This window comes from Leptonychotes weddellii, chromosome 7 (genome assembly GCF_054177405.1).
Source record: "Leptonychotes weddellii isolate Sample4059 chromosome 7, ASM5417740v2, whole genome shotgun sequence".
Taxonomy (NCBI): domain Eukaryota; kingdom Metazoa; phylum Chordata; class Mammalia; order Carnivora; family Phocidae; genus Leptonychotes; species Leptonychotes weddellii.
Window position 1 is genome coordinate 122,745,572 of NC_138375.1, and position 24,019 is coordinate 122,769,590.

Sequence of the window (24,019 nt, forward strand, 5' to 3'; positions counted from 1 at the left end):
CTTTTATCCGCAACTTCAGGTTTCTCTCTCCTGTTTCCTGGGATTTGCAAAGCAGCAAAATCAGCCAGTTTACATTTAAGATGTTTTGATTCTTTTCTCAGACTCTTGCCAGCGTACTTAGCATAGAATGATTAAAAGCTGTGTGTTCTGTTAGAACTGTTACAGTGTTTAAACAAGGAAGTCTGTGTTTGTTTAAGAGAATGGGGAAATGGTTATCTTGACAGATTAGAGTAAAAAAACAGGACAGCCACAGTCTAGCACAGATGTCCATATTTGCCACTTGGCTGGCTCTTTGAGGTATCCTGAACAAAAACTTGTTTGTGTGCACGTGCCCCTGCCCTGCCTGCCACCTGACACGGGTGTGATTCGGAGCCACCTTCAGCCCTGCGTGTCTGGGGCGGGGGGGGGGGGCAGATGTTGCCAGGCTGGAAATTTCTCGGAGTCTCTTTAGCCGTGTCATAATTTTTTTTTTTTTAAGATTTTATTTATTTATTTGACAGAGAGAGACACAGCGAGAGAGGGAACACAAGCAGGGGGAGTGGGAGAGGGAGAAGCAGGCTTCCCGCGGAGCAGGGAGCCCGATGCGGGGCTCGATCCCAGGACCCCGGGATCATGACCTGAACCGAAGGCAGATGCTTAACCGACTGAGCCACTCAGGCGCCCCTAGCCGTGTCCTACAGTAATGGAACACAAGAGGAATTTCTCTAAAGACCCCGTTCAAATGCGATTTCATCTCCCATCACACGCAGTTCCTGTGGCTTCCGTGCAAAGTCCAGAGGAAGGCGAGCAGAAGCTGCAGGATTAGCACGTTCATCCATCTCTTGCAAACGTGATCGCAAAAAAAGGAGATGACACCTCGGGGCAGCCGTGGTTAAGTGGAAATAGACCCGGATGAAAATGCAGGAAACCTGATTGAAGCCCTGATTCTCCCCCTTTACCAACTGTTCGAAGTTGGTCGAGTGGCTGTTTTCCCCTCCCGGGCTGCAGTGCAGCTGTTGTTGATAAGGCTGCTGAGGGCGGCCCACGTGGGTGACACCCACGCGCTGTGCCAGGCGCCCCCGAGCCCCCCTCCTCCCAAGAGCCCTACGGGCGGGCCCTAGCTGGCTGTGCTGTTCTTACGGAAGCTCAGGAAGGCTAAGGACTTTGCTCAAAGTTATATACTGGTTAATATGTAGCCTACTTAGCTAGGAAGTGTGAACCCCAACTTTATTGGATCTTGACTTTCGCAGGCAACGGCATCTTCAAGGTAACTTCCAACTCTGAAACTGACAATTGTGAAATCTGAATGCATCAATGTTGCGTTAAATACGTCTGCAAATACATAAAAAAAGACAAAGGCTCAGCCTTGGTGGGTTGTAATCATGGGTACGCTTGGATGTCTGTGTCTGTTGCCTGGTGGCATGGTTATTGCCATCAATATGAATATAAAGTTCTTCATTATAAACTTTGTGGAAATAGAGAACAGCCTCATTTAAGTGATATTTGCTAAATCAGATCTTGGGAGCTTAAAACTCTGGCGTGATTCTTTTTATGAAGGAGGACATTCAAAATAGAGCGCTTATCTTAAGATTTGGGATATACTTGGTAAGTCATGTGAGCAACTGCCAATATATCTCTTTGTTGTGCTCATTACTATTAATATATACTTTTTCCCTAATATGTGTGATATTTGAGTGCAGTCAATCCAAATTTAGAAGTTGTTGTAATGCAGCTTTATGGGTAATGAAGAAAAGTTTCCATTGCCTTAAATAAGTTAGGTTTTGATTTATCTGTAACATATTCACATGTGGTATGTGACTATTTTTTCCCTAAAGACATGAGTGCCCAGTTTTTATTGAAAATATAAAAACCAGGGGCGCCTGGGTGGCTCAGTTGGTTAAGCGACTGCCTTCGGCTCAGGTCATGATCCCGGAGTCCCGGGATCGAGTCCCACATCTGGCTCCCGGCTCAGCGGGGAGCCTGCTTCTCCCTCTGACCCTATCCCCTCTCATGCTGTTTCTCTCTCTCTCTCTCTCTCTCAAATAAATAAATAAATAAAATCTTTAAAAAAAAAATTAAAAAAAAAAAAGAAAATATAAAAACTGTCACAGTAGCTGGTTAGTTAGTCCACTTCTTTCCTGGCTGTTTGCTAATGTCATTGGGTTTACCCAGGTCTTTGGGAGACCACACCAGACAGGATTACAGCCATGGAGTCTCCTGGCCTTATAATCTTAGGGACCACCTGGAGTCCTCCACAAATGCAAAGTCTAAGAGGTCAGTTTGAAGAATTAGTCTGTACTAATTTTGATAAATCTGTACGTATTTATTAGATCATCAAAAATGCATTATATAATCACCTTCTTTTGCAATTGTTGAAATGATTTATGGTATTTTGTCTTAGCTCCTATAATCTTGACCTGAAGGCACTTAGCGTGGATGGCGTCCTTCCTGGCCTTCTGGCCATAATCCTCATTAACGTCTGGATTTCACCTTGCTCCTTGAGGATGCCATGCCTCACATTTGGTACAGTCTTTCACTTTGCTTCTGTTATGTTTTTCCTCTACCAGTTCTGGTTGGAATCAATCTCTTAGAATTCTAACTTCAGCCATTAATCTCTCCTGGATCCCGGTTGATCGATAAACAGGACTTACCCAGTGCACGATTTTGTTGACCACAAAAACAAGAGCCTGTTTCTGCCCAAATGGGAATCTCTTGTTTTATCTTATCTCTTAGTGTGCAAGAAGTGAAACATCAGGCTCACTTGTCTATCCCCACGCTGACAGAGTGCCTGGCAATTGATATTAATAGATAACAAAGGAATTTCAGTATAATTATTTCTTAGGTACATTCTTGTTAATGTGTCATGGGATTTCTCTGGTGTGAATTCCTCAGGGATTCCTCACACCAGGAACGTACCTGAGTTTCAGCTAACATTTAAGTGTGCCAAAATCATGGCTGTCATGTCCATCTTCTAGGTAGCTCAAAGATAAATGGAAATAAAGAGCCTGGATAAGTTGAGTCATGTTTAGGAAAAGGGAGGTTCTGGGCATTGGGTGCTGTTGGGTCTGGAATGAGTCTCATGGCCTGCCCCTTCTGCTACTGAGTGTCTTGGGGGAAATTGGGGTATGTTTGGAGGCAAGTCAGAGGAGGGCAGTCAGTGGGGCAAAGGGATCTCTTCAGAGAAGAGGGGAGATTTTTGTATTGTTGTTCAAGTGCGGTTTGACTCACAGAGGGTGAGTCAGTAATGACAGTCGTGGGAAGCTTGCCTTGGTACTGGAGGGGGTTGATGAAGCACTTGTGTATTGATGATGGTCAGGTCTTTTTTTTTTCAGGTTCACTGCCCAGACCATTTCTTTTCTGCTCCCCCATTCCCTCCAGAGCTGGTACTAACCTGCCCACCTCTGAGCCACTGATGATGATGTTCTGGGCCAAAGGTGATCAGCAGGGTTTAGAGATAAAGAATTTTAGCCAGAGTATCTCTTAGAGCAGTATTTCCCATACCTGAGTCATCTGTGGATTCACCTTTCCAAAATTTGCTAAATTAAAAAAAGAGAAGGGGGTTTATTGATTTTCTTTTTTATTTGAATAAACGTATTATAAAAGGAAACAGGGTATCACATGTCTTAAGTAGGAGACTTAACACAAAAACTGAAGACAACACAATGGTTTTTTAGATTGTCGGGGCTAAAAAGGATCTGAGCGTGAGGCCTATTCTTTTTTTTCTCAAAAGGGAGATATTGGTTTTAGAAAAGTGGGAAGGGTTTTCTGGAACCAAACTAAAAATTTCTCTTTGATTGATTTGGAAGGATTGAGAGACCACTGAAAATAGAGTAACTTCCTCACTATGTGAGTTAGTGTTGTTTAACACTAGGTTGGTGAACTATTTCATCTCCTACACCTTCAATAGGACACGTCTCGGGTGTTGAGAAGCATTGTTTTTAACGATCATCCAGACCCCATAGGAGCTGGCAGGTGGACTCAGAGAGTCAACTCAAAGTGTACCATTTGTGCGGGCACAAGGGGGGCTCTGATTTGGGGTTAGAAGACCTATATAATATGCGCATGCTTGCGTATCTACTAGTGTGAGATTTGAGACTGGGACTACATTGACATAATATGAACAAGGGTGATGTGTGACACATGGTGAGCATGAAGGGATTCAGAGAAAAGGAAACAGTCTGAGATATGGTTGCCTTGGAAAAGCTTCCCGAGAATCTGGTGCTTGAAGAACAGAAATGTTTTGATGGATAGGCAAATGGAAGGAGGGTACTCCCAGAGAGAGGGAGGTAAGCCCAAGCTTGACTGTGGGGTTAAGCATTGGACCCCATAGAGCCCTGGGTAGATTTAGGGACTTCAAATATGGCACAGGATTGATGAGAAAAGACAGCTATAAAAGCTGGTTTGGGATTTGATGTTACTGGTGGGAGGGAGACATTTCTGGCCCCTGAGCTGCTTGCTGTCATTGTGTCTGAGGATGTGAGGAAGATGTACCTGGCAGTTGGGTCTGGGAAACAGGTAGCCCTCAAAAGCATACGATGGTCATAGAGCAGTGAAGAGATAGAAATTCATGTGACTAGTCCACATTTGGAACACTGAATGTAATCACCAGGGCTTGGAGGGGGCCCGAGGAGATTGGGAAGTGAAATAAGACTTTGCCTCTTGAGGCCTGGGGCAAAGGGATCTCTTTAGAGAAGAGGGGAGATTTTTGTATGGTTGTTCAAGTGTGGTTTTGAAGGGTTATGTTCAATTTTAGTGAAGGCAGCTAAAGTTAGTTTTGGCCTTTCTATGGAAAGCCAGAAATGTAAGTCTCCCTTCTGTATAAGGGTAAATACTGAAGAAAATAACTTCTCACTTCCTCAGTATACAGGGAGGAAAGGAATAGGGAAGAGAAATGGTAGCATTGACCAGAGTAGTGTGGGAGATCCACACAGATTTTGGTAAAAGGGGGTACAGAGCCCATACAGATGATAAATCCAAGATTCCAGAGTCTTAAGGATGCATACATAGAGTTAGGATGAAGAAGAAGAACAGAGGACAGAAGAAGAGTCCAAAAAGAGAGGAAGAGAAGGAGGAAAGCGTTAGTGGAGCTGTTAGAGAATTTCAAGGAGGCACTTTCCTCACGTGTCTTACCATCTAATTTTTATTCGCGTATTTTTTTTCTGCTGCAAATCCTTTAGGGAATTAGATATTAAGACAACGAGGGAGTGCCCACTTAATTGGACTTGGTGATCTTTGACAGTAAGGTGATACTAGATTTAGAGACGTGACTGGTCTTTTTGCTTTTACTCCCTCTCCCCACCCCAGTAAGAAACAAAAAATGTTGATTTTCTTTTGAAACTTCAAAGTGCTCTGAACGAAAATCCATGCGAGTGAAGGGGTGCCAAGTGACTCACAAGAGTGGTCCATCAACTGGTTTCAATTCATTTCAGGGAGGTTGTGATCCAAGCTTGATCGCAACATTAGCCTTCTAACAGATGGAACATAGCCATCCAAATTGGAAACCAGAATAGGCAGACTTTCTAAAGAACACTTCTTAGATACACACTGAGAAATGCCAGGACCTTAGTGGGAAGGGCTTCCATTATGGAATCCAGCAGTTTTCATACATTTTAATGAGGGTGCTCCCCTCCCAGGAGGAAGGTTCTGGGAAGCAGGACACATAAACAGACACTTCAGAGCACTCAAAGGTATGGCTGTCCTGGGCTGTGCAAGACATTGAGGACAGAAAGCACACAAAGAGATAGGGAGCCCTTGCACCAACCCCAGGAGTGTGGGGCTTTGTTAGGTCCTCCGTGCAGTTGTCCCCCACCCTGCCCTAAGTAAAGTTGAAAGGTCACATGGGTAGCGGGGCTTCCTGTATGTGTCAGATCTGCTTTTACTCCATCCAGTTGAGTACCCTGAGCTTCAGTATTGTACTGAGAACTTAAAACTCAGCTTCATCTGTCTTTGGGACATGTGTACGTGCCTGTGTGTGTTCCAACAGGGTCACCCCTGGATCTTGGCTCTGGCTTTGAAGTGGAATGGTGGTTCTGTACATGATAATAAGCAATCCTTTTGCTTTGTTTCCCCCTTCCCTGCTCCCGTGACTTCTTTCCTGATTCTCTCTCTGCTGTACTTGTGATCTTCTGACAGACCATATCTTAGCACCATTTCTCATTCCCAAGCAAATACCAACCAGAATACTGTATCTTAGTAAATGTTTCTTTAAAAAAAAAAAAATTATTTATTTACTTGAGAGAGAGAGAGTAGGGGAAGGAGCAAAAGGAGAGGGACAAGCAGACTCCACACTGAGCATGGAGTCTGACATGGGGCTCGATCTCAGGACCCTGAAATCATAACCTGAGCCGAAATCAAGAGTCGGACACTTAAACCGATTGAGACACCCAGGCGCCCTGGCAACTATTTCTTCCAGAACCCTTTGGGTTATTCCTCAGAGGACCCCATTGGGCAGAACTGTTTCCCTTTTCATGGTTAGGGAGTCCTAATCTTAAAAGTTCACTCATTTATTCAACAAATGTTTGAGTGCCTAGTTGTGCTAGGTAGGTACCTAAATAAGTAATTTATTATTTATAAGAAATAAAAATAAATTTTAGAAAAAATTTTTATATTAAATACAATGAATTATATTTATTAAATATAACTTATTTATAAATAAATAATTTTAGTATATAAATATTTATTAATAAATACTTATTAAATATATTTATTTATAAATGAAAAATGCATATTCAGCACTCTAAGGAACCTTGGAATTTGGTGGGAAGAGATATGCAAGTTAATTGATGACTACTTTATGCTAGGATAAGGACTGTGGTGCATCTACTCATAGGGATCTCTGGGAAAAAGGGGAAATGGCATCTAAATGTTGAGGGGTCTTACATCTCCCTCACTCTCCTTTTGTCACCATGGCCACCCCATGTAGTAACTACTACCTCACTGTGAGAACAGACCATGGGAGCAGGACTGAAATGCAGCGGGCACACACTGGGACAACTGTTCTAGTTCTTATACTTCTGTTCCAGTTGTTGAATGACCTCAGAATGTCCATTCTGCCCCAGACGCCTCAGTCTTTCCTCACAAAATCAGCAACTAAGGCAGAGTAGAGATCTCTAGACATGATCCGGCACTTTGGATGGGTCCCTTCTGTGTACAGTTAACCCTTGAACAATGAGGAAGTTAGAGGCATCTCCCCCACCCTGCCACTGCTTACCGTTGACTTGAAGTCTTACCAGTAACATAAACACTGCATTAACACAGGGTCTGTATCTTATGTGTATTATATGCTGCATTCTTACAATAAACTGAGCTCGAGGAAAGAATATTCAGAAAATTAAAAGGAAGAGAATACATTGACAGTACTACACTGTGAAAGAAAAAAAAATCCATGTGTGAGAAGAGAAGTGCCTTTCAAACCCATGTTATTCAAGAGTCAACAGTAGTTATTACCTGGCCTATAAAGATTTCTAAATATTTTTTTTTTTTAAGATTTTATTTATTTGCGAGAGAGAGAGAATGAGAGACAGAGAGCATGAGAGGGAGGAGGGTCAGAGGGAGAAGCAGACTCCCTGCTGAGCAGGGAGCCCGATGCGGGACTCGATCCCGGGACTCCAGGATCATGACCTGAGCTGAAGGCAGTCGCTTAACCAACTGAGCCACCCAGGCACCCCAAGATTTCTAAATATTTTAAATATGCTATGTATTGAACTTGTTGGGCCTTGTATCCACACACTGAGCCCAGAGACCGCTATATAACTAGTACTCATTAAAGAGTAGTTGAGTGTTTAATAAATATAGGGGTTGTGGTGGGGGAAGTGAATAGATGAGGTTTCTGGAAGGAAGTAAGACTTCAGCCAAGTTTTAGAGATATTAACTTTGATGATTTTTTTCTTATTGTGGAAGGAATAAATACACAACATTGAATTTTATGAAAATTCCGGAAAGTATGAAGAAAATAATCAACTCTAATCCTACCATCCAGAGAAGACCACAGTCGATACCTCTGTGTATTTTCTTTAGGCATTTTCTATATGTGTATGTACGTGTGTGTAGCTGGGCAAATATTTTAACATGTTAACACATGAGCTTTCTGTCCTTCCTCAACTGTTTAAAGAAGACTCCTGTGTTGGGCTCCTGGCCCTTAATGTGCTAATTGAGTTAGTGGGAGCCGAGGATGGGGAGGAGGAGCCAAGGATGGCGGTGTGGATTTGCATGAGAGAGCATTCAGAGTTATACTTTAAACAGTTTGAAACCAGCTGTGGGGGCAGGGGAGGGGAGGTCTGACATTGAGAAGAGGGTAATGGGGGTAAAAGTGAGATGAAAGCCATGAAGCAACATAGCATTGGCTACAATTTGAGGAACAAGGGAGATAAGAAAGAGTAGCCATGATGCCAAATCTTGAGAAACCGGCCCATGAAGAGATTGAGGAAGTTTCCTTCTGTGTCATGGAATATAATTCTCCCTTTGTCTCCTTTTCAAGATACTTTCAATGAAGACATAATATTTCAAGGCTTTGGTAGGAGTGGATTTGTGGTTTTGGATGGAAGTCTGTGCTGTGATAGGCTTTCAGTTGGGAGTTAGAAGGGCGGGTCTGTTCAGACTTGTGTTTGTGCATGAATGTGTGGGGAAGGGCAGGGGCCAAGGAGGGTGTGGGGGTGATAATTGTTTAAAACAGTTTGATGTGGTTTCCTTTGTTTCTCTAAGTGCTTGACCTTGGTCTTGTGCAGAGGCATCCACCTATCCATTTGCCATAAAAGCAGACAGGAAAAAGTGAGAACATACTGAACTTTTGACCTTCAAAAATAGGATTTTGCTGCAATTGACAGTCATAGGTTATAGGGAGTTGCTCAGCGGAGGACCACACAAGAGCATGGCTGTCTTCCAGCCCTATCTGGTTTAAGGGAAAGGAGAAGGAATGAGAAGCAGGACAGAGAAGGGATCAGACTGTGCCCTGGGGTGAGTTAGAGAAGTGAAGTTAACAACAATGGGATTATGGCCCACCTCCTCCTTCTGATGTTCATTTTGGGGGTGTGAGAGAAGGTTGCCAGGCTGGCTACCTCAGACCCGTCAGAGGGGAAACCACAGCAAAGTAACTGGTGTACAGCATGCTCAGGCCAAGGGGGTCCTAAGGTTGATCTCTCTGGAGCTGTCCTTGGTTCCCCATGGCAAAGCAGGACCCAGAAGTAGCTTGGAGTGAGTGTGGAGATTGTTACAGGAGGTGACCAGGGTAGGGGCAGGGTGCCTTTGGCAAAAAATGTAGAGCCGACTGGGAGAAGATCTTTGTGATTTTGGCTTAGGCAAAGATTTCTTGGGTATGACACCAAAAGCACAATCCATAAAAGAAAATGAATTGATAAATTGGGACTTCCATCAATATGAAAAATGTTTGCTCTACAAAAGATACTCTTCAGAGATTGAAAGGACAAACCATACACTGGAAGAAAATATCTGCAAAACTCAGACCAACAAAGACTTGTATCCAGATTGTACAACCACTTCCCAAAACTCATTGGTAAGAAAACAAACAACCTAATTAAAATATGGACCAAAGTTTTGAAGACACAGCTACTTTGGAAAACAGTTGGTCAGTTTCTTATGAAGTTAAATATACACTTCCCATATGGTGCAGAAATTCTACGTATTTATTACCCAAGTGAAAAACAAACAAACAAAAACAACCTCCACTAAAATGTTTATAGCAGCTTTATTCATAATGTCCTGAAACTGGAAGCAACCCAAATGTCCCACAACTGGGAATGCGTGAAGAAACAATGGTATATCCATACAATGGAATGCAACTTAGTAATAAAAAGAAATGAACTACTGATACATACAACAAGGCGAATGAATCTTGAATGCATTAAGCTAAGTAATATAAGCCAGATTCAAAGGTGACATAGTATATGATTCCAGTTATTATAGCATGCTCAGGAAGGTGAAGCTGTAGGAATGAAAAACAGGGCTGTGGTTGCCAGGAGTTTGGGGTGAGGACATTGTTTGACTACAAAGGGTTAGCACTACAAAGTTTTTTTAGCATGAGGAAAATGTTCTGTGTCCTGATTGTGGTTGTAGTGAAAAGGCTGTATGCATTTGTCAACATTTATAGAATTGTACATTTAAAAAAAAGATTTTACTCTATATACAGGAGAACATAACATTTTTTTAAAGGATTTATTTATTTATTTGAGAGAGAGAGAGCATGAGGGTGAGGGGAGGGGTAGAGGGAGAGAGAGAGAATTTCAAGTAGACTCCCCGCTGAGCTTGGAGTCCGACGTGGGGCTCGATCTCACCACCCCAAGATCATGACCTGAGCCGAAATCAAAGAGTGGGATGCTGAACCAACTGAGCCATCCAGGTGCCCCTAAACATCACAGTTTTTAAACAAAATAGAAATAGAAAAAAAAAAGAGAGAAAATATAACTGACGCCCTTAAGTCAGACTCCAACCTTGGGCCAATCAGTGATAATCCCTAGGCAAGGAGAGCTCTGAGCTGATTCTTTGGGTTTTGATGGGGCAGTAACAGTAGGGTAGAAAATGGGACTGGTTTGCAAATTTGCAAATGAACAGACTCATCCAGGAAATAATTTTACATTCTTGATTTCATCATGATATTATTGATCAACGGTATTTTATGAGCATATCTTTAGGTCATTGAAATTGTTTTGTATCCAATCACTTGAAAAAATTGCCGGTGACCCATATTACTATGGCTGTATCTGCTGAATTTCTAAGAAGAATCTGAAAATAACTAGAAAAGGAGATAAAGAAAGTAACAGAAAATGTCTAAATGCCATCTGGCATTACAAGCATCTGAACCAGGCTCCATTCAATCAAGAACTTCTCAAGGAGAACTCATTCTGAGTATAACATTGGGCCAAACAGTTCATATGACATACAAATACATATTAGGATTGAAACTTCAAGATGTCAAGGGGCTCTCCAGTTTCAGAGTAGAGCTGACACATAGGAAAAAGATAGAGGTATTCCTATTCTCTGCTTAATATAGTTTTCTTACAGTCCCCTTCTAAGCCTTGTAAAGTTATACTACAATAAGTATAAAAATAGCCCCACTGAAAGGATAAACCTTGGAAGTATCAAGATCTATTGATCTTTGAAATGTGCAAACTTATCCCAGCTAATCTCTACCTCATTGGTACAAGGTAGAGATGGTCCATTTTACTATTATTTATAGTTTTGGAATAGTTTCCTTGATTTTTATAATCAAGTGTCTTTGTGCAGTTGCTGAGCATTTTGAAAACACTTCATAATCAACAGAACTAGATATTCTGTGTGAGCACGAAGACAGTAGCAATTAAGCCCAGAGCTGTTAGCCCATATTCAGGGATATCAAGTGACATCTTCCACACTATGGAAAAGTGTCCAAGCTTTGGTTTACAACATACAAATGGGTGAATCAGTATTCTTTTAGTAAAGAGAGTTAATGTGCTCCCTGGATATTCCTTCTAGGTGAAGAGCTGCCTACCTAATGTCACAAGAGCTTAGGTGTCTTTCTTCCAGGGATGATTTTTATAGGTTGAGCCTGAGGACAGTGGGGAGATCGTGCGTGTGTGTGTGTGTGTGTGTGTGTGTGTGTGTGTGTGTGGTGGTGGTTGGGGTGCAGTTAGGGAGTTGGGGAATAGCCCAATCTTTTTGTATGAGTCCCTTCTAGTGGCAGACATTAGAATGTCCTCATACTTCATTTTCTGATGAATAAATACAATAATCATCCAGGAGGCTCTTTAAAAGAAAAATAAGGAGATTTTCAGTAATCTCATCTTGTCAGAGCTTGCATCACATAAATGTATCCTGGAAGATGAAGGGCTAACTCATGAAAGAAAACAGAATGACTTGAGGTGATTCAGGCAGAAGGAACACAGGCATTGTTTGTAAATGAAGGTTAATGATAGCTTTGTACCAGTTGCAAATTTGTAGAAGTAGCATGCATATTTTGATGAATTATAGCTAGACTGTATCATAATTTGTGACCTATATATAAAAGAGTCAAAGTGAGGTAGTTATCTGCATTTTACTGTCAGCAAGAGATTTTTTTTCCCTTGATTAAAGCCCTATCCCCCCATCCCCAAGAAGTCACTAGACTTGAAAATATTCAGAGTAATGGTTCCCACCGAGACCGTGATATCATTGACTGGCAACCCAGTGATTAAAGAGAAAGAGATTGCTGGATCAATCATCTACATATGCTGATAGGAGCCGAGGGGGAGGGCTTTAAAAATTTTAAATTTAGATGTATTTACTTTAAAAATTATTGATAGAAGTCGTCACATCTCACCTTAAAAAACTGTACAATATCACTGCTGACAGTACATTTACCTAGAGACTGACTTTATGCTAACAAATACGGGGTTTAAATTGCCAGCAAAACTAAAATGAATGAGCTTAGCACAATTTAAATGGATCTTTGGCATATCATCAATCAATTAAGTTCTTCCTGGCGCTCTTAGGTTATTATCAAAGTATACAATACAACATCGTCCATCTTCTTTAGCAGTCTTGGTGTGCCATCCCATAAAATATCATATACTGTTTTGCTGAGGTCTCCTTTGCAGACCACTATCACAGTGATGGAGCAAAACCTGAGAAGATGTGACCGGGGACCGTTCCTACAGCTTTTTTTTGGTCCCTGGGTGAAAGATGCGTGTCTCCCAAACAACCCAGTTCAAGGATGAAAGCCTGAAAGACAGTAAGAAATGGAAGGGTGGGGAAAAAATGTCAGAGAGATAGAGTCAACAGCTCAGAAAACTCAACTTTGACTAGACCAGTTCAGTGGGATTTGACCTCAACAGAAGACAGCATGGAGGAAGATGTAGTCAGGTGACTCCAAGAGCCTTTCTGAAAGCTGGAAGGTCATTCTAAAAAAATAATTCCTACAGGGATTCCTATGGATTTGGATTTTATTTATTCCTAATTTGGTTTACTTCAGCTCAAAGGTATTACATTCAAATTTCATTCAGGATGAAAGTCAGTCTCATTATCCTAATTATGCAAGTAGCCATTTTTGCCAAGTACAATTCTGTTGGGCAGGGAAGAGCCTGGGCTTACAGGACCCACTGGGGTAGAAACTTGTACTTCATCGGGAAGTGAGAAAGCTTAACAGAATGGTGATGAGTACAAACTCTGCTTTGTGGTATGATAGTGAGAGCTTGTGACCCTAGAGTCATGAAGATGGGCATCCAAATTTTAGCACATTTCTTACTTAAAAGATCCCAAAGGTGAATATCCTATGGCAGTTATTCCTGATCTGAGAGCCACATACCCTTGGGAGTAGGGGTGGCGAGCATATGTTGTTGCAAAGGGGTCCATGAATCTTTATGACCCTATATGTTATTAGTAGGAATAATGTCACAGACATAGGTCTTACTTGAAATGCATGTAAATGCTTTTTAAACAGTATTGTAGAAATGCCTTTAAAAGTTGCCTTTTAGCATTATGTACTTTCAAGACCGATAACTACTAGAACATGGAGGCAGTTCATTAACATTTTTTGTTAGTAAAAATGGGTCTTCAAACATGAAAGGATAATGGCTTTATTCATAACTGCCCCCAAACTGGAAACAATCGACATGTCCATTAACAAAACAATGTATAAATAAATTGTGGTGTAGTCATTTAGGGGAATACTACACAGGAGTAAAAACGAATAAATGATACATAAAACATGGATGAATTTCACAGACATGAGCCAAAAAAAAAAAAAAAGAGTTGAGAGTATATTGTAAGATTCAGATTCAAGTTAAGGATAGGCAGAAGTGATGGTTGTAGAAGTCAGAATAATGATTGCTCCTTCAGGGGACTGTGGGAAAGGACACGAGGCAAACCTCTTGGATGTTGACGAATATTCTGGTAGTGGTGGATGAGTGGGTACATTTGTAAAACTTTATCCAGCTGTACACTTAGGACTGATGGATTCTTTTTTTTTTTTTTAAAGATTTTTATTTATTTTTTGACAGAGAGAGAGACAGCAAGAGAGGGAACACAAGCAGGGGGAGTGGGAGAGGAAGAAGCAGGCCTCCCACTGAGCAGGGAGCCCGATGCGGGGCTCAATCTCAGGACCCTGGGATCATGACCTGAGCCGAAGGCAGACGCTTAACTACTGAGCCACCTCAGTGCCCCAGGACTGATGGATTCTATGTACCTTATGTATTTATGGCTGTTTTAAGACATGTCAACAAATTTGTAGACTCTGTCTCATCAAGAGGTAGGATGTAAATCTTATCCCCTTGAATGTGGACTAGACATAAAGTCCATTTATAATTGGTAGAATGCTTCAAATTTGAAGTTGTGCAATTTCTGAGACCCAGTCATAAAAGGCAGCTTCCATTTTGATGGCTGAGATACTTGCCTTGGTGTCCTGACTTATTCTGTAACAAGTTCAACCACACTGAGGTCGCCATGTTGTGAGGAAGCCCAGGGTACATGGAAAGGCCATACATAGGTAATCAAGTCGATGTCCCTGCTGAATTAAGCCTTTGAGTCATCCATGTTCAGGCCCCTGACACATCAGAGAAGATGCTTCTGGATGATTCTGGCCTCCAACTCTTGAGTAACGCTTGACCCCCTACCTCAGGCATTTGGGTCTTCTGAGCTGAATTCCCAGACATTTGGAGTGGAGACAAACCATCCCTGCTGTGTCCTGACCCACAGACCCATGAGCATATTGAAATGGCTATTTTACACCACTAAGTTCTGAGGTGACATGAAAAATTGAATGCTGTCAGAAGTGGTATAAAAAGATTGAATAACTGGATAGAAACTATATATATATATTTTTTTTAATGGACCTTCAAACTCCCGGTATTTGAGGAACCCATGTCAGGGTTCTTTGGTTGCAAGAAACAGAAACCAACTCCGACTGGAGCAAAAGAGAATTTATTGGCACAATACAGAGCTGGAAGGATCTAAAGGAATTCTGAATAGTTCCACTCACAGAGGCCCTCTGGGGGCCTTCGTAGCAGAAACTGATAAAGGCTTGCCTCAAGATTCAGTCACTGCTATAAATATGCTCTGACCATAGTTAATGACTCTGATCAAGATTTTAATTTCAAGGAAGGCAACCAGTAATCCAGACTGGGCCACATGCCCACACCTTGTCTCACGGACAACAGGCACGGTGATCCTTAGCTTCACCAAGACCAGAACAACACGGGAAAGGAATATGTAACCCCAAGGGATATTAGAGGGATTTGGGGTCCTCAAAACCACTCTGTATGGAAGCAGTGATCCTCTGACATAACCTAGAGGCTCCTGCCTTCATGTTCTGACCAACCTGATTTCAGTGTTAGTATTACTCATGCTGACTGAGGTGCATGAGGTTTCTGGTGGCTCTTTGGGGCTGGGCCAAGTGTAAGATCTTTCCTGCTTCCTATTTGCAGGCCCACTCTTGTCTTGGCTACTGAGAGTAAGGAGGCCAAGTTCTCCATCTGATCCACAGTGAAAGTAGGAAGCTTGGCCATTTCTGAGGCTGATTGTATATGTTGGTGGTAGTAGTAGATGACTCTTGGTGTCTCACCCAGACTCCCCATTCTCTAGCTACTGCGACTGTTGGCTTCTAGTGACAACCAGCTTCCCCTTCTCTAGAGGACTATTCTCAGCTGATGGGAGGCCACCCTCTTCCCTGTAGTCAGTGACTAAGCAAATGGTAAAACAGGTCAGCCCCTTGCCCAGAGGAACGTTAACTCTGCTCTGTGGTTCATGTTCCAGAGCCTGTTTCTGTGAATCCAGCCAAGGGTAGACTTCCGCCTGAGCCCACAGGCTTTCTTGGCTTCTCCCTCTTCCTCATCTCACTCCACTCCCTTCTTACAAGTTCCTCCTGAGAACATGTCTTTAATATGACTTTCATAAAAATCCTCATCTCAGGCTCTGCTTCTAGACACTCCCACTTAGAATGCTAGTCTAGGTCAGTGGTTCTCGAACTTTTGCATGTATCAAAATCTCATGGAGTGCTGGTTAAAATACAGATTACTGGGCCCCAATCTCAGAATTTCTGATTCAGTGGGTAGGGGTGGGGCCTGAGAATTTGCATTTCTAGCAGATTCCCGGGTGATGCTGATGTACCTGGTCTGGGCACCACAGCTGAAGAATTATTGTTGAGCCAATTGCTAAGGGGTCTGATTTTAAGCACTGGCAGGCGTCTTCCATGACCCTTTCCTCTGGCAAAAATATTTGCGAAGTAGCCCTAGCATGGAACCAGAACTTCATCCTTAACTCCTTTTGATTAGGAGATTGAAGACTTGAATGAAAATGCAAATGGTATCTGGCAAGTATAAATACATTCTGTTGTTATCCTTTACGTGCGAGCTCTACTCAGCACAGTTTACTTAGCCAATTACCTAGCAGAGCTCCAAGAAAAACAGCAGTAAGGAGAGTTCTAATGCGATCAAAAAAATTTTGGAAGGTCCGGTCACAGTGTTTCCCATTTACTTGAGTCCCAGAATGCTTTCTTCAGACAAAAACTTCAGAGGCGTTCCAATTTATAGAACCAACTGGAAAGGATCTGAGCAAACCTACAGGGCTGAGTTTGAAAGACAATGGTCTGTACATGGGCTGTGTTGGCTGGTCCACAGAGGTCTGTAGCTTCTGCTCTGTTTGATCTGGGCCTGGTCTGTGGCTGGTTCCATATGGCCCATTTGTTTTGAGGAAACAGACCAACCGAGTGATTTCACTGGGAAACCAGAGCCCCTATATTGTGTTTCAGGATCTGCTGAGGGCTGCTGGGAAAACATGCAGGATTCGGCTCCACTGAAACCAGAAAACCCTGTGTTTGAGGAATACCAATGTCAGGGCCTGTGTACAGACTGTTGGATGTTTTCTCTTCCATGTGTTTCATGGTCTTGCTCCTTCTTCTAGTAAAAAGGCTCTGGCATATGAAAATACTTAAGCATCTCCGCACTGCGGCCCGTGACGGCTGGATTTTGATGGATGGTGTGGGACAGCGCGCAGCTCATTGCAAAGTAATGCTTTTAACTTAAATCAGTTTTAAGTGAGTATGTTTTACACATTTATGCTCCAGAGTGAGCAAAAGCTATTTCCTAGAAAACAGCCCTTCTGGAGACACTCCCCCTGGACAGGGCGCCGCCTCCCTGGCTCAGGCAAGCAGAGTGTTGACTTGCGTGGTCTTCAAAGTGCCCCGACTCTGGGACCCACAGGGCTGCTGTCTTAGTGAAGCAGTTAATGATGTGTGAATTTTAGATCCTGACAACCCCTTTAATAAAAACAACAGGACTGCATCCCTAGTATACTGTGACTGCTAAGTCATGACAGTCTGTCTGCCTAACACAGTGCAGTATCTTTAAGTAAAGTGCTATTTTTGCACAGTGGCGTGGAAAAATTCCTGCGCCAACGAGAGAGGAATGAGCATCAGGAAGAACAACGTGGACGCACGGGACACTTCATTTCCACCCAGCTGGGGCTTGGCTGCAGGAGCCAAAGAGTTTTTAGAGATGCTGCAGAATCCTGAGCAAGCAGGAGCTCTCTATGCCCTTGGCTTTGGCTGCTTCGCTTTCCCCGGCGGTGCCCCTTAAAGCAAAGGACTGTATGATGGATGTTTGAGTAGCCTAAAAGTTGCCCTTTTCTCCCTCCCACCCCCTTCCTGCGCCCCACTGGAGGCACAGGAATGCTAGAAGTTCCAGTGGATTGCCAAAGAGCCAACTGTCTGTCGTGAATGCCGACTGATGTTGGGGATGGGATGATGTGTGGGCCAGCATTGTGCCAGAAAGGACATACCTGAGGCCTGATGTGGGGGGAGGCACTTTCTGGTTGCCGACCTGGACAAGCCAGACTGCAGGACAGCAAGGCTTGGGAGGGGCTGGAAAAAGAACCCCAGTCTACACAGAATCTGTTCTCCACTGAATTTGGTGGCCACTTGTAAGGAGAAGTGAATTCCCGTTCAGTCTCCCCCTAGGCACTGGATTTGGAGACACAGGCCCATGTCCAATGTCTTTATCCTTCTCCCCCAGACGAGAGAGTCTCAATCTGCCTTGTTTGGGCAGGGGTCGTTTTTCTTTCTTTCTTTCTTTTTTTTTTTTTTTTATGGTTTTATTTATTTATTTGAGAGAGAGAGAATGAGAGAGAGCACATGAGACGGGGGAGGGCCAGAGGGAGAAGCAGACTCCCCGCCGAGCAGGGAGCCCGATGCGGGACTCGATCCAGGGACTCCAGGATCATGACCTGAGCCGAAGGCAGCCGCTTAACCAACTGAGCCACCCAGGCGCCCAGGGGTCGTTTTTCTTTAAACAGTTCAAGGGGCTGTCAGCCTAACGCTCACCATTTGAGGTGACAGAGAGCAGAGCAAAGCAAAGCGGAGAATGGCGTGCATTCACAGGCCAGCCCAAACCTTGCCAGGTGGTTCCCAGAGCACCAAGATCAGCCTGGTAGCACCCTCCGTGTTGACATGCAAATGAGGCCCCGGGCACCATGCTTGGCTTCAGAAAAGCCTACCTGCCCCACTGGGAAAGACTGCTTGAATGGGTGGCGCCTAACTGGGCCAGGCCTGACTTGGGGGGAAGAGCCTGGAGAAGAGCCTGAATTAGCCCAGGTAAAGCCAGATCTGGGGGGCAAAGGAGGTTACCTCTCAGGCAAGTCAGCACCCTTAGAGGGTGACCGGCCGTCCGTCTGAGGACTTCCCTGGGGTATGGGGTATAAAAAAATAATGTCTAGACAAATGTCTAGAAGATGAGGGTACACTTCAGATTTCGGTGGCTCTTGCCCAAAAGCTGTTCAAAATGGTGTTAAATTTTATGCCAACCAACAAAATCTGAGAATCCTTGTTTGCAACATCCCCCCTTCCCCCCAATCCTGGAAAACACAGTGTTAGAAAATATTCTCTTATTGACCGATCTGGGAGCTAACCAAATAACATTTTATTGTTGCTTTGATTTGCATTTCTTGATGAAGCTCTCCCGTATCTTTATACATGCTTATGGGGCATTTGTATTATCTTGTGGTAAATGTGCGTCTGTCCCTGGTATGTCAGTGGGCGTCTGGAATACACACATGAACAGGGCAAGACAGCTGTCTTCAAGTACCTTACTGTCCATTAGACACATACATAAACACTGCAGTGAAATATTACAGGGACCACGGAAGAAGCTTGAGAATACTGCGGCAGTCCAGACAAGCACGTGGGCAATTCTCCCAGCATGGGACACGGCCGGTCACGAGGGTGCGGAAGAGCTAATCTTGAACATGGCATGGTAGAAATAAAAGGGGTTTGCAGAGAGGCGGTTGGAACCTTGATTCTGTTAGTTCCTGCATTTTCTTGGGCAATTTCTTTGACCTCCCTGAGCCTCAGATGCTTTACCTGTAAAATAGAGATGTTGCAGCTGCTGTATCTTCTCTTCCTCCTCCTCTTTCTCTTCTTCCTTCTTTGAGGCCCCAGGGCCATGGGATTTAGGAGGATGTTGTCCTGCAGGGGAAGCAGGGGACAGTAGAGTGGCCTTATTTGAACTTCTTGGGGCTCGGGTTGTTGGTGGGACTTCTAGTGGCAGCTGACAGTGTGGGGTTGCAGGGGAAACTAACACTTGATCATTTGGTTGCAATTGTGTTTCTGGCTGAGCTGGTGGTGGGAGGGGGCCATGATGCCCTCCCTCAGGCAAAGCCCCAAGTGCAGGTTGGACTCCGGGATGTTGTTAGCTGGGAGAGTTTCACCATCATTCTGCTGTTTGCCTGCAAAAATCAGGTGCTGCCAAAGAGGTGGGATTCCCTCCTTGTCTTGGCTTTTTGCTTTGATCTTCTCGATGGTGTCCTTGGGCTTGACCTTGAGGGTCATGGTCTTGCTGGTCAGGGTCTTCACTAAGGGCTGCATCTCTTCGTCCTCCTTGAAGGGAACTGAGTGGGATTATGCTTCTTAAATCCTACTATTCGGAGCATTACATGAGGGAATGTTGACGGGCAAGCAACTGCTCCAGAGGAATTTCATTGTTAGGGGGAAAAAAAATCTTTGTGTTCAGTAACCACCTTTCCTTATTTTTGACTTAGGACACTTCCAAACTCATCTACTTTTGGGTTTTCAAATATAATCCCTCAGAATAGTGACTTCCTCAGAGCCTGGCTTTGCTCTTTGAGGTCACATCCTTAGATGACACAGTGCTCTCATTGTTGCCTTATATGGCAGATGTCCATTTCTGCAGCCAAGGCAGCCATTCCTGAAAGAAAAAGTTAACAAAACTCTTGGAATGAGTTAAAATGCCAGTATGACTGAAGGCTAAGAGAGGACTGAGTCACAAGTTGTAATTTGGAAGGAAGTGTGGTTGAAGCACTGTGTGTGTCTTAGCAATTGAGAGAAGCTAGAACATCTTCGGTAGCACGTGATAGTCTCCACGCGAGAGAGGAAATACAGTGTTTAGGGTTCCTCAACTGAATTGAGTGTTCAGATACCCTGAGAACACACTTAGAATACTCCAAATGCCACTGCTCTTTTAGATTCCACTCAATACATATTTACTGAACTGCCTCCTGAGATAAATAGTCACCCCTGGTCAGGCTCCTGAGAGACATCAATCTGGCTTTGAGAACTTTCTTTTTACAACTTTGGAAGGCAGCAAGTTTAATTTTGTTTAATGTTAAGTTTATCGTTTAAAAAAAGATTTTATGTATTTATTTGAGAGAGAGAGCACAAGCTGGGGGGGAGGAGGCAGAGGGAGAGTGAGAGGAAGAAGCAGACTCCCCGCTGAGCTGGGAGCCCGACATGGGGCTCCATCCCAGGACCCCAGGATCATGACCTGAGCTGAAGGCAGACGCTTAACCAACTGAGCCACCCAGGCGCCTCCTAGTTAAGTTTAATTTTACAAGTTTGTTGATTCTGTTTCCCTAAAGAGATAGTTTGAGTGACTCCCAGCGGGTTTCAGTGCTTGGAGAAGGTCCGCTTGGTCACTTGCTGATAAATGAGCGTGTTTGCAAATGGACAGTTTTCCCACAGGGGCTTCCGTCACTACGTGGGGATAACCCAGGGCCCATGGCAAGGAGAGTTAGTTCAGTGCACAGTATGGAAGGTCAGCCCTGAGGTTGCATCTGGGAGGGCCAGGCTATGCTAACTGCAGGCGTGCCCAAGTAGAAGGTAGTCTAGACACTCTCTGGTTTGCCTTAAAGATAGCCACCTTCCTTTACATAATGTTCAAGAAGAGTTTATGAACTACAGGGAACGCAGGAGCTTTTCTTAGAAGTCAGCCATCCGAAGCCTCCAACCTGGAGTTCAAGATGGGCTAAGAGTGGCAAGTCACTTTCCTGATGCTCGCTGCCTTCCCATAAAGACCCTGACCTTTCTTTTTTTTTTTTTTTTAAAGATTTTATTTATTTGACAGAGAGAGAGAGACAGCGAGAGAGGGAACACAAGCAGGGGGAGCGGGAGAGGGAGAAGCAGGCTTCCTGCCAAGCAGGGAGCCCGATGTGGGGCTCGATCCCAGGACCCTGGGATCATGACCTGAGCCGAAGGCAGACGCTTAACGACTGAGCCACCCAGGCGCCCCAAAGACCCTGACCTTTCACGGCCCGTGACAATGACAAGGTTAGGGTGACTTATTTGTTTGTTTGTTCCTTTCTTTCTTTTGAAGAGGGGTCCTTTCCAAGTCCCTTTTTATTGAGATATAGCATTCATATTGTAATCTGCACAGATCTTGAGTATATGTCGATGAATTTTTAAATATATCCAATGCAATTTGCAATAAAAATTGAGTGCGAAACTCTAAAACACAAACCTTGCATGTATTTTGAAGTTAAAAGAACTTCATTTTAGATTTTTGGACAGCTAATGTTGGATAAATTACCCAAAGCTAAACTTTTCTTTCTGGCTCTCTGTGTCTTGGCTTTTCGTTTTCTCATTTTGCTGGTGTTTTGCACACTGGTTGGTGTCCCCAGGTTGCATTCATGGTACCAGAGAGTATGCTCTTGTACCCAAGGGAGCTCACAGGAGACAATCAGGCTGAAAAACCCCTGAAAATCTCTGCAGTGTGTTTGAGGTGTCCTTAGGTAGTGCTTATTGGAAGCCACAGAAATTGTGACTCTGGGTTTGAAGCAATCAATAAATCAAATGTAACATCTAAGGTAATTTCAGAGCATTCCCTGGGAAACTTGGCTCATTCGGTTGCTCCTCTATCACTTAAAACAGAGTTCTTTGTCTCTGGGGTTGATGAGTAGGTATAAAAGCAATTCCAGAGCCAACTGTCAAATAAAGCAAACTCAATTCATGTCCTGTAATGACAAGGTCATGCACTGCACAGAACCTCTTTTAGATTGGCTTTGAGTAAACTCAGATGAAGAAAAGCTTGTATAAAAAAGAAAGAAAGAAAGAAAGAAAGAAAGAAAGAAAGAAAGAAAGACAGAAAGAAAGAAAGAAAAGAAAAGAAAAGAAAAGAAAAGAAAAGAAAAGAAAAGAAAAGAAAAGAAAAGAAAAAAAGAACCTACCTCACCTGAGAATACACAGGGATCAAAAGAAGCCTAGCTCAGGCGGGGACACCAGCAAATCTTCCTGTTTTTATAATGACTTCTTTACATTATTGAATACAATGGGAACTTTAAGGGCCAACTGCAATAACAGTTTCTCATGAAAAATTAACAAAGAATTTATGGAAATGTAGGAAAAGTCCCAAAGCAATTAGCTTAGATTTCTCTAGAGTCTGAGAAAAGCCTGGATAATTGCATGCAGAATTATCACTGGATACAGAAAGTCCATTTTCATCACAATGGGATATAATGATGTTAAAGCTAACAGGGAGCTATATTTAAAAAGGTTACCACACAGTTTACCAAATGGTTTGATTTATGTAACTTTGGAGATACACACTTAAAGGTGACGTTCAAGGGGGACGGGGGAGGTTATCCTTGAAATTTCCAAAGGCTCCTATACGATAGGAAAATACATTCCCGTTTTCTGCAAGCTAATTGTACATTACCACCAGGATGCACAAGAATGAATTTAATTTGTCTCAGAATGGAGGGCTGAATTGTACTACAAGCTGGCACATGAATATCCATTCTGACTTGACTCTGTTGTAAATTGGCTATTATGTATGTTTATAGGTGCACTTGGGGCTGGGGTCCTCGTCCTGAGCATCCTTAGAAACTCCGAAGTCCTGGCACCCTGTGGTAGCCAAGGCAGCCCTTGCCGGGCCGGCGGAGAGATTATGCGTCATTATTTAAATGTCACTCTTTTCTGTAATATAAAATGAAATGAAGAGCAACATCTTTTCTTCTGATGTTCATTCACAAGCCCTGGCAGCTTAATGACTTCCCAAGTTCAAGAAAGCCAGCTTCTTCCTTGACTGTCTGTAAAGAAATGGGGGAAGAGACATCATACAGTGAGCTTTTATCAGCCTCCACTGTCCTCGGCAATGTCACACACACACACACGCACACGCACACGCACACTCACACACACACTGATCTGGATATCCTTTTCTATCTGTAAAATCTGTAGTTAAGGCTGTGCCTGGGATTCGCATGATTCTTGCAACCATTAAATAGATTCTTGCTCCGAAACCCACAGAATATTAATAACTTTTGTTAGCTACTGTGTCAAAAGGATCCTACAGTCTCAATCTTATTTGGTAAACACTCTCTGTTTAAAAAAGAAAAAAAGAGAAAGAAAGAAAGAAAGAAAAAGAAAGAAAAAAGAAAGAGATGATTTAAGTGTTTCCAACAAAAGCCTCAACAGAGATCCTCCTCTGAATGGATGTTGCTGCCTAGGGACAAATGTCAACACAGGTCAAGCTTTGTTGAAAGAGCTGGAAAGATCCGCGAGTCTGCACACGGGCACGCTTATGGCCAGCATTAAGAAAATCAATGTAAAATACCGAAACCGCATTCCTATCACAAGCGGGCCAATACACTTCCAGCAGATGTGACAATCATATTTTGACAGTTCAGATAGCTGATAATGGATGGCAGAAGAAATTTCTATTTGATACGGGACCTGCGTTGATGCAATTACAGCTCATCTGTTTGTCTGGGCCACATTAAGGATGCAAAAAGCAGAGAGAATAAACAGAAGCCGGTATCTGGGCATAATCAGTGTGGAGTGATGCACGTCTCATCA

The 24,019-nt window shown here is 43.3% G+C and overlaps 1 long non-coding RNA gene across 2 annotated transcripts in view; it reads left to right on the top strand.

The window, feature by feature from the left end:
• The first annotated feature begins 549 nt into the window (after positions 1 to 549).
• The window catches only part of LOC145722757 (uncharacterized), a 126,134-nt gene continuing 102,664 nt past the window's right edge, over positions 550 to 24,019 (top strand). Inside the window, exon 1 of one of the 2 annotated variants that reach the window (XR_014147270.1) lies at positions 550 to 1,246. This is a non-coding gene — a long non-coding RNA (uncharacterized LOC145722757). The remainder of the gene's footprint in view (positions 1,247 to 24,019) is intronic. The other variant, XR_014147269.1, reaches the window with a different exon arrangement.